The 14,552-nt window shown below is 47.6% G+C and overlaps 1 protein-coding gene across 2 annotated transcripts in view; it reads left to right on the top strand.

Moving 5' to 3' along the window:
* Positions 1-585: 585 nt before the first annotated feature.
* Positions 586-14,552, top strand: part of ABHD6 (abhydrolase domain containing 6) — a 55,916-nt gene continuing 41,949 nt past the window's right edge. Inside the window, exons 1-2 of one of the 2 annotated variants that reach the window (XM_003894251.3) lie at positions 586-1,007; positions 12,432-12,496. The gene's annotated coding sequence lies outside the window, so the exon portion shown is untranslated. The remainder of the gene's footprint in view (positions 1,008-12,431; positions 12,497-14,552) is intronic. The other variant, XM_003894250.4, reaches the window with a different exon arrangement.

Below are 14,552 nucleotides of genomic sequence, written 5' to 3'. Positions count from 1 at the left end.
TCCAGAAGCCCATTTCTCCCTCAAAGCTTTGGAGTCAGACGATCCTGAGTTGGAATTCCCAGTTCTGTCCTTACAGACTGACATCCCGCACTACCCGACGCCGGCAACTGTCTCCAAGCACCCGAAAGCCAGGGGGGGAGCACGAGCGCCTACGGTGTTCATTGGGGTGGAATCCTCGCAGTGTCTAGAGGATCTGGGGGCTCCTGCGCCCCCATTTCTTCCATTTCCTAGACTATCCAGGGCAAGTCCCTCACCTCCCTGAGCATCGGTATCTTCTGAGAAAAGAAGCCGACCCCAGTGCCTACCTCATAGGATTACGTGAGACAACCGATGTCAAGCAGTGTTGCTTTGCTGCCTGAGAACTCCCGCCTGTCCCTTTCTCTCTGATGCCTTTCGGGGCAGAGATCCAGAGACCCTGCCTGAGTCACTTTGGCGAGTTTAACGCCCAGCCGCGCCAGGCACACAGTAGGTGCTCCATAAGTGAAACAGTGCCGGGAAGAATTCGGGCCGGGGATGTGGAACTGTGTGTGGCTCCCCGAGCCCCGCCACCTTGTGCGCTCGGGGGCGGGGCGCCGGGGGCGGGACCGGGCGCTCGGGCTCCACCCCCAGTACCTCGTTAGGCGATCCTGCTCTGGCCCTGGCTCTCGGGTGCTAGGAGACAGCTGCCGGCGTCGGGTTGTGCGGAACGCTAACTGTATCCTCCGGATTTAACTCTGTGAGCCCGCGCGCGGAGGAGCTGGGGATAAGCGCCCCGGAAGCGCCCCGGAGCCCCTAAACAGAGCGCGGCCGCTGGGAGACGGCGCGCGGCGCCGGGGCCGGGCCGGGCCGACTTTTCTGTCGGAGGACGCGAACCGGCACGCTGCGCCTTTAAGGAGTCCAGCTGGGCTGGGCGCCCGAGCTAGGAGCTGTGCGGGTAGGAGCGCCGCGGCAGGTCCGAGTCCGGGGCTAGAGACCGAGGACCGGGGTCCAGGCCCGGCGGCGGGACCCAGGCGGCTGAGGCCGGTCAGGTGAGCGGGGGCGGGCGGATGGGCGGTGGTGCACCCCTAGGGGGATGGGGCGCCTTGATGGCCCCGTGACCTCTCCCCCAGTGCCTCCCGGCAGCGGCGCATCGGGTGGAAAGAGTCGGGGATCTGCACCTGCCTTTCCACTCCGCTCCCCGCGCGGACGCTGCCCCCACCTCCCGCTGCCTGGATAGGTTTGAGATACCCGAACCCCGGCGCCCCACGTCCGGGGTTCAGGCTGCCAGCCTCTTGAAGCCGGGGGACACAGTGAGGACGGGTCGGGACCTGCACCCTCTTTCTACTCCGCCTCCCCTCCCCCTGCGCCCGCAGCAGCCCTTAGGCGCCCCTCGCAGTGCTGAGAGGATTTTGGGGCTCCTGCAGCCCCGTTTCCCCCATTTCCTGGAGAAGGACTGCAGCTTGCCCTCCCAGACAGCATCTTGCTCCGTGTCACGCGCCGCCTCCGCGCCGCCCCCCAGATCTCTCTCCGCTAATACTCCCCTCCCCGAGCAGCCTTTCAGTTTCCCTTTCCCCAGCCTACCCCGGCTCCCGTGCCCTTGCGCCCTCTCCTTGTCGAAACCCTTGAGTCAGGGTGCTGTCCAGCCAGGTACTCGCCGGCAACCTGCTGTCCCCCGCCTACGGCGACACGGGCTTCCCCGCTGCCTTAGAAATGCGGATTGTGTAACGCCGGCTGCAGGGCAGTGCACGTGCAGGGTTTGCACCCCTGAGCCCACAGCGAAGCCGGCTGACAGAGTGAGGCATGGGGGAGTGGGGGAGGAAGAGGATGCCAGAGGGTCTAGATACTGTGCATGCAGGGAATATGTATTTTGAGCCTTCTGTGTGCTCCAGGAGCTGGGTGGTTAAGAAGAGGAAATAAAGGGGAGGTCTTACTCCAGCTGGGACCTGGAGGCCCGCATTTATCTCACCACCCCACTCCCTGCTGCTCCTGCCTGCTCAGAAATCCCTAGTGGCTCCACCTGGCTAAGAGTTTAAAATAGTTTGTAATGAATAAGAGCTGACATAGAATAAGCAAATATTGTGTGCCAGACCCTGTCCTAAGCCCCTCAAAAGAATTACCTGCCATAGTTTCCCCAACGGCCCCTTGAGGTAGGTACCACCGCTGTGCCCATTCCTGAGAGTAGGAATATGAGGCTTCCAGAGGTGGTCCCTTCCCAGGACACGAAGTGAGTCTGGCCTCAGAATCACCCCCCTCCCCCCAACCTCCCCCACCCGGCCTCGAACCACTAGACTTTTTACCCAGTTTCAACAAATTCTTATCAAGAACATTGTTATAATAGAGGAAATTATAAATAAGAGAAATTAATCACCTGTGTTTCCAGCACCAATTTATTTTTCTAAAATTTCGTTCTCAGATTAGCAAGGGCCGCTCAGCTTCTGGTAACAGTACCCACTTTAGAGGGTAGTGGCAATATTTAGATAAAATAATGCACAGGGCCCAGCATGTGTTAAACACTCAGAAAGCAGCAGCTGTTATTGTGAAGAGTGGTAATTGACCATTACCTTGAATTACTGGAAAAAAATCATTAATAAATAGCTCACACTGACTCTGCAGAAGTTAACCATTTTTTGTGCTCAGAAAGGCCTATGAGACTTTCTCCAACTCTATTTTCATCTTTTTATTATTTTTATTATTTTGCATTTTTCGACACATTCTGTGGCTTTCTTCAACTCTAAATTACCCATTGTCTTTGTAGTTAGAGACAGAATTGCCCTTCTGTTTTTGTTTTTTTTTTTAGCTTTTAAAATGTGTGACCTTTGAGTTCTGTGAGCATCTGCAAACCTAGAGTAAAAGATGGGAATGCAGTTTGTGCAACTGGGAAGTAATTCTGAAACTTGATGTGAGAAAAACCTTGTCCTTAGAGGTGATCCTGGTTTGCAGTATGTGTTGGGTGAGGTCTATCCTGGGGGCAAGAGGTTAGACTCAAAGATTATCTTTGGGTTTAGAGAGAAGAGAGGCAAGCATGAGTGTTTTGACTGGGTGTTGTGGGCTCACACCTCAAAGTGGCCAGCACTTTGAGAGGCCAAGGCAAGAGGATAACCTGAACCCAGGAGTTCAAGACTAGCCTGGGCAACATGGCGAAACCCCATCTCTACCAAAAAAAAAAAAAAAAAAAAATTACCTGGGAGTGGTGTTGCGCACCTGTAGTCCCAGCTACTTGGGAGCCTGAGGTGGGAGGATTGCTTGAGCCTGGGAGGTCGAGGTTGCAGTGAGCTGAGATTGCGCCACTGCACTCCAGCCTAGGTGACAAAGTAAGACCCAGTCTCAGAAAATAAAAAAATAAATAAAGGATGAGTGTTTATCCTAGTAGGCTAGCAGGCAGCTAAGAGTGGAAATCAGCTTCACTATGTCATATTCTTTAAAAAAAAGTTTATTTTTTAGAGATGAAGTCTCACTACATTTCCTACTCAAGCTGGCCTGGAACTCTTGGGCTCAAGTGATTCTCCCACCTCAGCCTCCCAAGTAGCTGGGACTACAAGTGTGCACCACCACACCCGGCACACTATGTCATACTTTTTATGAAACTCCTGGTGATTTTGGTGATTAGATCAATTATTACTGTGATGAGTGTTCAAAAGAAAAGAGGCAAGGACATCCCCATCAAAGCTAAGTGTTTGGAGGATGCCGGGAAGCTAGTTCTGCAAGTTGAAAAAAAAAATCATTAAAAAATTCCTCGTATTTGAGTCTTAAATTTTTTTTTTTTTTTAGAGACAGAGTCTCACTCTGTTACCCATGCTGGAGTGCAGTGGAGCAATCATAGCTCACTGTAACTTTAAATGCCCGGGCTCAAGCAATCCTGCTACCTCAGCCTCCTAAGTAACTGGGGCTACAGGTGTGCACCACCAAAGCTGGGTAATTTATTTATTTATTTATTTTTAGATGAGTCTCACTCTGTCGCCCAGGCTGGAGTGCAGTGGTGTGATCTCAGCTCACCGCAACCTCCACCTCCCGGGTTCAAGCGATTCTCCTGCCTCAGCCTCCCGAGGAACTGGGATTACAGGCATGCAGCAGCACGCCTGGCTAATTTTGTATTTTTAGTAGAGACAGGGTTTCTCCATGTTTGTCAGGCTGGTCTCGAACTCCTGACCTCAGGTGATCCGCCCGCCTTGACCTCCCAAAGTGCTGGGATTGCAGATGTGAGCCACCGTGCCCGGCCAAACCTGGGTAAGTGTTAAATTTTTTTGTTGTTGTTGGTTGTCACAACTTGTAGGTAATATCAAGTGAATAGAGGCCAGGGACGCTGCTAAACATCCTACAATGCACAGGACAGTGCCACAACAAAGAATTATATAGCCTCCAATGTCACTCGTGCCACAGTTGAGAAACTGAAACTGGACATGATTTTCACAACATTAAAGTCCTTTCTGACCTTGCATGTAGTTGCCTCTTCCAAGAAGATCAAGGTATTCTCCTAAACCAGACTCTTAGAAACCCTCTGGATCCTATTTGACGCTTCCCAATCCTAGAGGCCACGTAGGGTGTTGCTGCCTGTGGTTGGATGGGTTTGGGGTCTGTCATGAGCAAAATTTTGTGCGACTCTCTGGTACTGTGCCACGGAAACTGCTGATTCAGGGGAGCAGGACAGCACTCAGGAGGTATGGGCAGAGGTTCTTACACTGCTGCAGGTTGGGATCCTCTTCTTTTTAAGTAATATATTAATAGCAACCTTTGCTCTGAGGCATTTTTCCAGAAGCTGTGGCTGTTCGGCTGTTGGCATTGGGTGTTTGCCTTGTGATATACCCAGAAAAGGATTCAGACCTTACATATGATGAAGTCTGGGGATGGGACTGGATTCTGAGAGTATAAAGATGGCAATGCAGACCCTGCCCAGAGACTACTCAGGCATCTCCCTAGGCCTGAGCAGTGGCCATGCAGGGTGGTGGAGGTATGGCAGGGCTGCCTAACTGCCTGTGAAGTCAGGCAAGATCCCAGCAGTGCAGAGTGACTGCTTAATATCTGCCTGTCACTGCTTTGAACCGTTTCCTTGCATCATCCCATTTCATCCCCACACTGAGGTAGAATTCTAAGAGGTTAGGTCCCTTGCTACAGTCACATGGCAAGCATGTAACCAGAACAGAGTCACAGTGGTCAGTGGCAGAGCAGAAATTTGAACCCAGGTTGTTGAGCTGCAAAACTGAACTGTCAGAGGAGCATTTATAGAGAGGGGCAGTGCTTTAATAACCAAGACTTTTAGGATGGGCTGCAGCTCGCCAGGCAAGAGGGAGAATAGGTGTGCTGGGGAGAGGGGAGCAGGTGTGCCAAAGTCCTGGAGGTGTGGGAGAGCTCGGTGTGTCTGGGGGTTACAGATCGTTATGGGAAGGGATAGCGGGCAGGTGATAGATAGGCAGTGATAGAAGAAGATGACTCTTGAGAGATGGGCAGGCGCCAAATCCTAAGTGCCTTCAACATCATGCTGAGAGCCACTGCCAGCCACTGGTGAATTAGCAGAGAGGAAGAGAAAGCTGTGTAACATTGAGCAGCTTGCTTAACTTCTCTAGGACCCAGCTGCCCATCCAAACTAAAACTTCTAAAACTATACTGCTCTGATGAATGTTTCTTTCATTGGTGGCCGTATGAGCAGAGTGAAGGAATGGCCTGTGTTGACACTGGTAGGGCAGCCCTGTTGATTCATGACTTCTCCCCCTAAGTCTGTGTGATGGGTGCAGGCAGTGCTTTCCTATCAGTCAGCAGTTGGTTCTGTTTCGGCTTTCCAGCTTATCATTTGGCATTGACCAAGTCCGCCAAGGGCAAGGCACAATGGATGCTAAGTATTGTGACAGAGGCAAAGATGTGGTCAGACTTCTTTTTGAGGGGTTTGCAGCGTAGTGGAGAGTCCAGCCAGTGTTTTCATCGCAAGATACAAATCACAAGTGTCTTGAGAAGGAAGTATTCATACCAAATATTCTGGGGCATAGAGGATGAAACAAAGGTTACTGGGGGATTGAGGAAAGGCTAAGTGAAGGAGATAACTTCTAGCTCCACCAGAAAGATTTTTTAAAGGATAACGGGGTAAACAGAGGATGTCTTAATGTCTTACAGGTAGAGAGAGTGGAGAAAATAGAGAAAAAAACCCAGAGAGCCAGTGCAGGTATAGTCATAAGGGAGTCAGATTATTAAGTGTATCTAGCATCTGATTCTCCACAGTTTCCATATTGTGGATGGGAAGCAAAAGTTTTCTTTTCTTTTCTTTTTCTTTTTTTTTTTTTTTTGAGACAGAGTCTCATTCTGTTGCCCAGGCTGGAGCGCAGTGGCGCGAACTCGGCTCACGGCAGCCTCTGCCTCTCGAGTTCAAGGGATTCTCATGCCTCAGCCTCCTTAGTAGCTGGGACTACAGGTGTGTGCCACCATGCCTGGCTAATTTTTTTGTATTTTTAGTTAGAGACAGGATTTCACCATATTGGCCAGGCTAGTCTCGAACCTCAAGTGATCCACCTGCCTCAGCCTCCCAAAGTGCTGGGATTACAGGCGTGAGCCACTGCGCCTGACTGGGAAGCAGAAGTTTTCATAACAGGAAAATACTCATTAATGGACTAGCCATGTGCAAAATTAGGTCCTACTTCATCATCTCTCCCTCTGTTTTCAACCCTGATGGTCAGTTAGGCTCCAGGAGCATCCATATTTTGACTCTGGGTCTCTCTCTGGTCGTCATATGTTTTGCAGATATGATACAAACAATGGAAAGTAAAATTGCAACTCTAAGAGAGGCAATATCTCATGAAATCAAAGCCAGTGATGTTGGAGAACTGCTTGGATGACGTGTCAAAGCAATAATAGGATCTGGCAATGTGAGATCTGCCAACAATTGATGAAGAGAAGGGATGAACACTCCTTTAGGGGAGAGACTTGAAAATCAAAGAATTGAGAGGCCCTCGAGAAATCAGTGAGGCCCTAAGATATTTTTGCAAAAATGGCTTATGATAGCACAGTGATGACCAAATGTTAATTGGAAAGACTTATACTGTAAAACAGTTTACACGAGATCAAGTCTTTGTTCTAAGAATTCGCACAGGGCTGAGCATGGTGGCTTGCACCTGTAATCCCAGCACTTTGGGAGGGCAAGGCAAGAAGATTCTTGAGGCCAGGGGTTCGAGAACAGCCTGGGTAACATAGAGAGACCCCATCTCTACAAAAAGTGAAAAATTAGCTGGGCATGGTGGTGCATGCCTGTGGTCCCAGCTACTCATGAGGCTGAGGTGGAAGGATCACTTGGGCCCAGGAGGTCGAGGCTGCAGTGCGCTACTGCAGTCTAACCTGGGCAACAGAGCAAGACCCTGTCCCAAATTAAAAAAAAAAAAAAAAAAAAAAAAGCAACAAGTGTAATTATAACCTAAATTTTGCTTAGTATTTACTATTGCTTTTAAAATAGATAGATTTGATTTTTGTTTTGTTTATTTGGATAAAGTACTAAACAAAACTGTATTTTACTCTTAGCTATGAAATTCTGAGTGTGGCTTTACCATATATCCTTTTTTCTGGTGTTCATCTTCTTGGGCTACTGAGGTCTCTGGGAAGGAGATTCTGGCTAGAAAGAAGATGTGGATCAGCTCACAAGGACCCTGAATGCTAGACTTTGTGCTAGGAGTGGGAAGTCTTGTCCTGCTAAAGTCTGCCAGTGTTTATTAACAGGGCTCCTTTTCTTGTTTAACATCAACTTTGTTCCTGCAGTTAGAAAGTACCGTAGACCAACTTCATCTCCTTTTTTTTGTTTGTGTTTTGAGACGGAGTCTCGCTCTGTCACCCAGGCTAGAGTGCAATGGCTCCATCTCAGCTCATCGCAGCCTCTGCCTCCCAGGTTCAAGTGATTCTCCTGCCTCAACCTCCTGAGTAGCTGAGATTACAGGTGCCCGCCCCCACACCTGGCTAATTGTGTATTTTTAGTAAAGACAGGATTTCACCATGTTGGCCAGGCTGGTCTTGAGCTCCTAACCTCAGGTAATTCACCCAGCTGGGCCTCCCAAAGTGCTGGGATTACAGCCATGAGCCACTGCACCTGGCCACTTCACCTCCTTTAGAAAGGCAAAACCCCAGGCTGGGCACGGTGGCTCACGCCTATAATCCCAGCACTTTGGGAGGCCAAGGCAGGTGGATCATTTGAGGCCAGGAGTTTGAGGCCAGCCTGGCTAACATGGCGAAACCCTGTCTCTACTAAAAATACAAAAATTAGCCAGGCGTGGTGGTGCATGCCTGTAGTCCCAGCTACTTGGAGAGGAGGAGGCATGAGAATTGTTTGAACCCTGGAAGCAGAGGTTGCAGTGAGCTGAGATGGTGCCACTGCACTGTAGCCCGGGCACCAGAGGGAGACCCTGTCTTGGAAGGAGGGAAGGAAGGAAGGAAGGAAGGAAGGGAGGGAGGGAAGGAGGGAGGGAGGGAGAGGCAAAAGCATCTTTGACCTCCCTGCTTTTCCTCTTATTTAAAAGTACAAGTTTGGCCAACAGAGAATGTTTTGGGTGCTGAGGTTCTATTTTTGCTGTCTGCTATATAGCACACCAATAGAGAGCTATTTTAATTCCTTTCAGCCATGTGGCAAATAGTCACGTACATGATGCTCTTTCTAGCACTTTACCGTTGAGGGGTGACCTGGCTGATAACAGTACATGTATTCATGCTAATTCAGTGAGAAATGTTCAGATCAAAGCCTGTTGTGGGCTCCACTAGAGCCTGAAGACTTTGGGCTCCTTGGAGGTAAAGGGTCAAGTGGCTTTTGGCTCCTGTTTTATCCAGCAGGAGACTGGCTTGTATTTCTGTAGGGTTGTCTTGTTTTAAACATGTTTTCAAGCAGGCGGTTATTCCAGACTATCACCACAGCCTACATCTTGACCAAAGAGGCTGATGTTGCTAGGTCAGTGCATGTGTGACATGTTTCATTGCCTTGCTTCTTGGCCAGTGTGATTTGTTAAAAGCTGTACCACAGGATACAGAACCCCCCTGCCTTCCAGCTGAGCCTCAGACTGATCTGCCTGCCTGTCCCCCCTCTGCCTGTCACTTCTCTAGAGGATCAGGTAGCACTGCTTTCTGGTTCTCTCTGATCCTCCACCCACAGGACAAGCCTCACTGGGCTGACTTCTCTTTCCCACGGTGCTGCCCAGGTGGCCAAAGCAGGGAGGTACTGTGGCCTAGACTGGTTCTTGAATGAGAACCCCCATGAGGAACCAGTTGTCAGAGTTTTGGTGCAAAGCAAGAGAGAGTGAACCATCTAACCAGTACCTCTCCCAGAACCACAAAGGAGATAAGAATTTGTGGTTTATGGATGGTCATGTGTTTCCAGGATAGAATGATAAGAACGTTTATCATTAGAAAAATTTAAATTCCTATCTTCTATCTTAGACTACTGGACTTTGAGTCTTAAGGACTAAAGTTCCTGCCATGCCGGCATAACTTTTGGACAGTCACGTAGGCAGTAGTCCCCCAGTCATTGAATCATTGAATGTTAATAGAGTGGGCTGCTAGGCTGCATAGCATGTGTGGAGATGGAGGGAGTTTCATCCTCCATCCTTCCAGCATTCACATTTGTATTTCTTCCCTCATAATGCGAAACAGTTAATATTTGGTTGCTGTCTCTAATGGGATTTTTTTTTTTTTTTTTTTTTGAGACAGAGTCTTACTGTGTCACCCAGGCTGGAGTGCAGTGGCCTGATCTTGGCTCACTGCAACCTCTGCCTCCCAGGTTCAAGGGATTCTAGCTGGGACTACAGGCATGTACCACCACACCCAACTAATTTTTGTATTTTTAACAGAGATGGGGTCTTGCTACGTTGCCCAGGCTTGTCTCGAACTCCTGGGCTCAAAGTGATCCTCCTGCTTCAGCCTCCCAAAGTGCTGGGATTACAAGTGTGTGCCACGGTGCCTGGCCTCTTGAACTAGTGTAGAGTCTGGGACTGGCCAGTAGAACTTTTGTGATAAGGAAAATGTTCTATATTTCTGCTGTCCAATATGATAACCACAAACTAGTGGCTACTGAGCATTTGACATGTGGCTAGTGCAGCTGAGGATCCGAATTTTAAATTTTATTTAATTTCAATTTAATTTTAAGCAGCCACATGTGACTAGTGGCTACCATACTGAACAATACAGATGGACTACTTTATTTGAGGAGTTTATATTGTAGTATTTTTGTTTGTTTGTTTGTTTGTTTTTGAGACAGTCTCGCTCTGTCATCCAGGCTAGAGTACAATGGCACAGTCATGGCTTGTTGCAACCTCCGTCTCCCAGTCAAGCGATCCTCATGCCTCAGCCTCCTGAGTTGCTGGGACTACAGGCACACAGCACCACGCCTGGCTAATTTTTGTATTTCTAGTAGAGTTGGGGTTTCACTGTGTTGGCCAGACTGGTCTCGAACTCCTGGCCTCAAGTGATCCGCCCGCCTTGGCCTCCCAAAGTGCTGGGATTACAGGCGTGAGCCACAATGCCCAGCCTATATTGTAGTTTTTCATTAAATATGCACATAGTAGCACTTCAAAAGGGACAGAAGGTATCAGTGAAAAGTCTCCCTCTCATCTGTGTCCCCAGTCCTGCAGTTTCCCAGTGCTAACTATAATCATGGCCAATTTCTTTTGTGTCCATTCAGAAGGATTTCCCACATACATAAGCATAACAAATATGTTTTCTCTCTCACTCTCTGTTTTTCAATATTAGAGGTATTACTCTTAACCACTGTCTTCTGTTCCATGCTTTTTTGAGTTAATGTACCTTGGAGGTCATTACCCATAGGAACAAATAGGACTGTCTCATTATTCAGATGGCTTATATTTAATTTCTATTTGTATTTAATGGCTACATGTATTTCTTTGCAAAGCTATATCATCATTTACTTAACTATAAGTTCACTATATGTGAGCATGTGAATTATTTCCAATCTTTTGCCATTATGAATACTATTATAATACTCTTACACAAACATTTTCACACATAATCAGGCATAAACACAGATAAATTCCTAGAACAAAAGATCATAGCCAGGCATGGTGGCTCACACCTGTAATCCTAGCACTTTGGGAAGCCAAGGCAGGCAGATCACCTGAGGCCAGGAGTTCGAAGACCAGCCTGACCAACATGGAGAAACCCTGTCTCTACTGAAAATACAAAATTAGCCGGGCGTGGTGGCGCATGCCTGTAATCCCAGCTACTCGGGAGGCTGAGGCAGGAGAATAGCTTGAACCCAGGAAGCGGAGGTTGCGGTGAGCCGAGATCGCGCCATTGCACTCCAGCCTGGGCAACAAGAGTGAAACTCCATCTCAAAAAAAAAAAAAAGAGATGATCATTAGGTCAAGGATATGTGCATTTTACATAGCCACAGATTTTGCCAAATTGCAATCTGTAGAGTTTGCTGATGAGAATGCAAATTGGTACATTATATGAGAGCATCTATTTTTCCATTGCCTCAATGGCACAGTCTGTATTAAACTTCTTGTTCTTTACCAGTACAATAAAGGAAGATCACCATCACCCTGTAGATTTAATTTGCATATCTCTTGTTATAAATAAGATTGAGCATCTTTTTATATGTTTAAGAGTCATTTGGATTTCCTTTGTGGTGAATTATCTGTTCAGATCATTTGCTCATTTTTCTATTAGGTTTTGCTGTTGTTGGTCTTGATTTGTGGGAACCCTTTATACATTAAGGAAATTACTATGTTGTCTCTATTATGTATTTACAAATTTTAATCTTATTTATTGTATCTCTTTCCAGGTGGAAATGTAAAACCTTTTTTATGCAACTAATACTCTTTTTGTTATGGCCTCTGAATGTTAGACATTACTTAGAAAGCCCTTTCCTATGGAGATATTTTTAAAATAGGATTCTCATGTTTCCTCCTAGAACTTTGATGGTTTTATTTTTTATATTTAACTCTTCATCTGAAACAATTCAGGGGTTTTGCTGATTTCATTTCCTTTGCTCATCTCATTCTCTGGCTGCTGGGCAATTTGTAGTGCCTCCCTGCTTCTGCCTGGCCCAGTTTTGGAGCGGTGCGGCTCCCCTGACAGTACCAGTGCCATCACTCTGGTAACAATATTATCCTCACTTGCCCATTGGTTGCTGCCTTGCTTCCATTCCTTTCTGAACACACTGTTTAGGTAAGCCCTAACCCCAATGGAGGAGAGCTTTAACTATCGTTCCATGCTGGATGACTCACCAGATTTCTTCTTTGACCTCTGTCAAGCCCTGCCCTTTGTGCACATTTGCCTTATTGCCTCACTGGCGTAGGTGACCTGAACAAGAGGCTATAAAGTATAAAGCCTTGTTTATACCACAAGAGACTTGTAGTATAAAGCCACAAGCTGTTTGTACTTTGCCTGTGCTGAGGAAGAGAGCACTCCACCTTCACTGAAGCCAGCAATTTGGCCGGCTGTTAGCACTTCATTCATATTCGCTAGTATGAGTTAATACTGTGTCATTTTATTTCTTGTGATTCCAGAATCTCATTTTCAGCTTCTGCCAGAGCCAGTAGCAGTTGGGAGAGAAGGCTGTGCTCTTTGAAGAGTGAGTATGGATTTTAACCACCATAGATTTACCCCAAAAGGCAGCTTTTAATGAGACTGGGACTACTATTGTAAGCCCTGCTCCCAAGCCCTCTGCAGGCCAAACTGTGCTGCATGATTTCTCTGATCAGTAGGTCTGGTGGGAAGGGATTCGGCACCTGGTGGTTTTCAAAGCTCTGGTGCACACCCTAAAAACCCCCTACAAATAGTTCTGAAAAACTCTGCGGGGGAACCTGCCTCTGAATTTGAAGGGAGTCTGGAAGGCATGGGCTCATGGGCCCCGGTGCTTTCCTGGAAAGGGGACACTTGAACCGGCCCTGAGGGCAGAGAAGGGTTCATCAGGCAGCCCAGACGTGGGTGTGCTCCACACCAAGGGGTCAGCAGGAAGGAAGACAGAATGAAGCTGTATGGGGCTTGCATGGGGGCTAGGAGCTGGTTATTTGGAGTGCAGGCAAAGACGTGGGTGTCAGGACTGGGAAGTTCAGCTGGGACCACATGGGGCGGTCAGAGTTCACATTTTATTTGGTGAATATGAGACCAGCACAGCCTGATCCCTAGTGTGAAATTGAGAAGATTCCTGTGGCAGCTGATGGTGGTGGGACTGTGGGGCATGAAAGAATAGCCTTTACAGAAACAGGAGGGATAGGAAGGGAGGACCTGGACCCAGTGTGGTGACTGAGGGGAGCTGCGGTCCAACTCATACAAACTCCTACACCTGGTGACAATTTTTCTTTTTACCTTACATTCCTAGTAAATGTTGAACCCAACTGGGATTGGGTTTTTAGGGATTAGTTTTTAGGGATGTAAGTCCCCTAAGGCTGTGCTGTCTAATATGGTAGTTCTTATCCACATGTAGCTGTTGAGCACTTGAAGTGTGGCTAGTGTGGCTGAAGAACTGAAGTTTGAATTTTCTTTGGCTTTAATCAATTTAAGTTTAAATTGCCATATATTGGGCAGTGCAGTTTGTTTAGACTTGGACAAGTTGACTCCAGTGCTGGTGCCTCTTCACCTTTGGCTAACAGGAGTGATGAGCAAGTAGGAGAATGAAACTTGCGTTGGCATCTAGGAGGTTAGACTGATGCAGTTACTGTCGGCAGAAATCAGTAAGTTGGCCAGGTGCAGCGGCTTGTGCCTGTAATCCCAGCACTTTGAGAGGCTGAGGCAGGGGGATCACTTGAGGTCAGGAGTTTGAGACCAGCCCAACATGGTAAAACCCTGTCTCTACTAAAAAGACAAAAATTAGCTAGGCATGGTGGCAGATGCCTGTAATCCCAGCTACTCAGGAGGCTGAGACAGGAGAAGTGCTTGAACCCAGGAGGCGGAGGTGGCAGTGAACCAAGATTATATCACTACATTCCAGCCTGGCTCACACAGCGAGACTCCATCTCAAAAAAAAAAAAAAAAAAAAAGACAGAAATCAGTAAGTCAGGAGAAGTGAGGTGAGATGTGTCTGTGAGATTCTATGCAAGTGTTTTACGTTGTTTATTCTTGGATTTTACTTTATACCCTGCAGACTAAGATATCAGAACTCAAGATCCCAGTTTTCAAATCAGTGAGAACATTAACAGAAAACTGTGAGATGTGCCTTACTCCTAACCCCAGATTAAACTTCATTTCCCTGATGCAATGTTTATCTGGATCCACTGACATGTCCCCCATCCAATTAATCTTTGCCACTGTGTTCAGACATAAGGGCCCCCAAATGCACAGCTTGGATGTTAGGTAGTGGCAGAGGATCCTGAGCCTAGGATGTGAGAGTATGTTTTTCCTGGTGCCAGCATGGCCAGCTCTCCTTCCTGGCATTGCCTGCTTCACACTGTGCCGCAGTGTCTTTAACCCTGGAGTGCCTCACTTTACACGATAAATAGGTAAAATGAAGTGTTTTTCTTTTTCAGTGTATTCAGTCAGGCGATAAACATGATCAAGCACCAAGTCTTTGCCAGGTGATGTTTTAGGTTCTGGGAACTCTAATAGGAAAGAAGATTCTTGTGGGGGCGAGCCAGATCCTACTCTTTAATGGCCTGGCATAATTCCAGAAATGTTTAAGTCACCAGAGT

The sequence above is a fragment of the Papio anubis genome, chromosome 2 (assembly GCF_008728515.1).
Source record: "Papio anubis isolate 15944 chromosome 2, Panubis1.0, whole genome shotgun sequence".
In the NCBI taxonomy this organism is placed as follows: domain Eukaryota; kingdom Metazoa; phylum Chordata; class Mammalia; order Primates; family Cercopithecidae; genus Papio; species Papio anubis.
The sequence above is the reverse complement of the archived record's forward strand: the minus strand, read 5'-3'. Positions and strand labels throughout refer to the sequence as shown.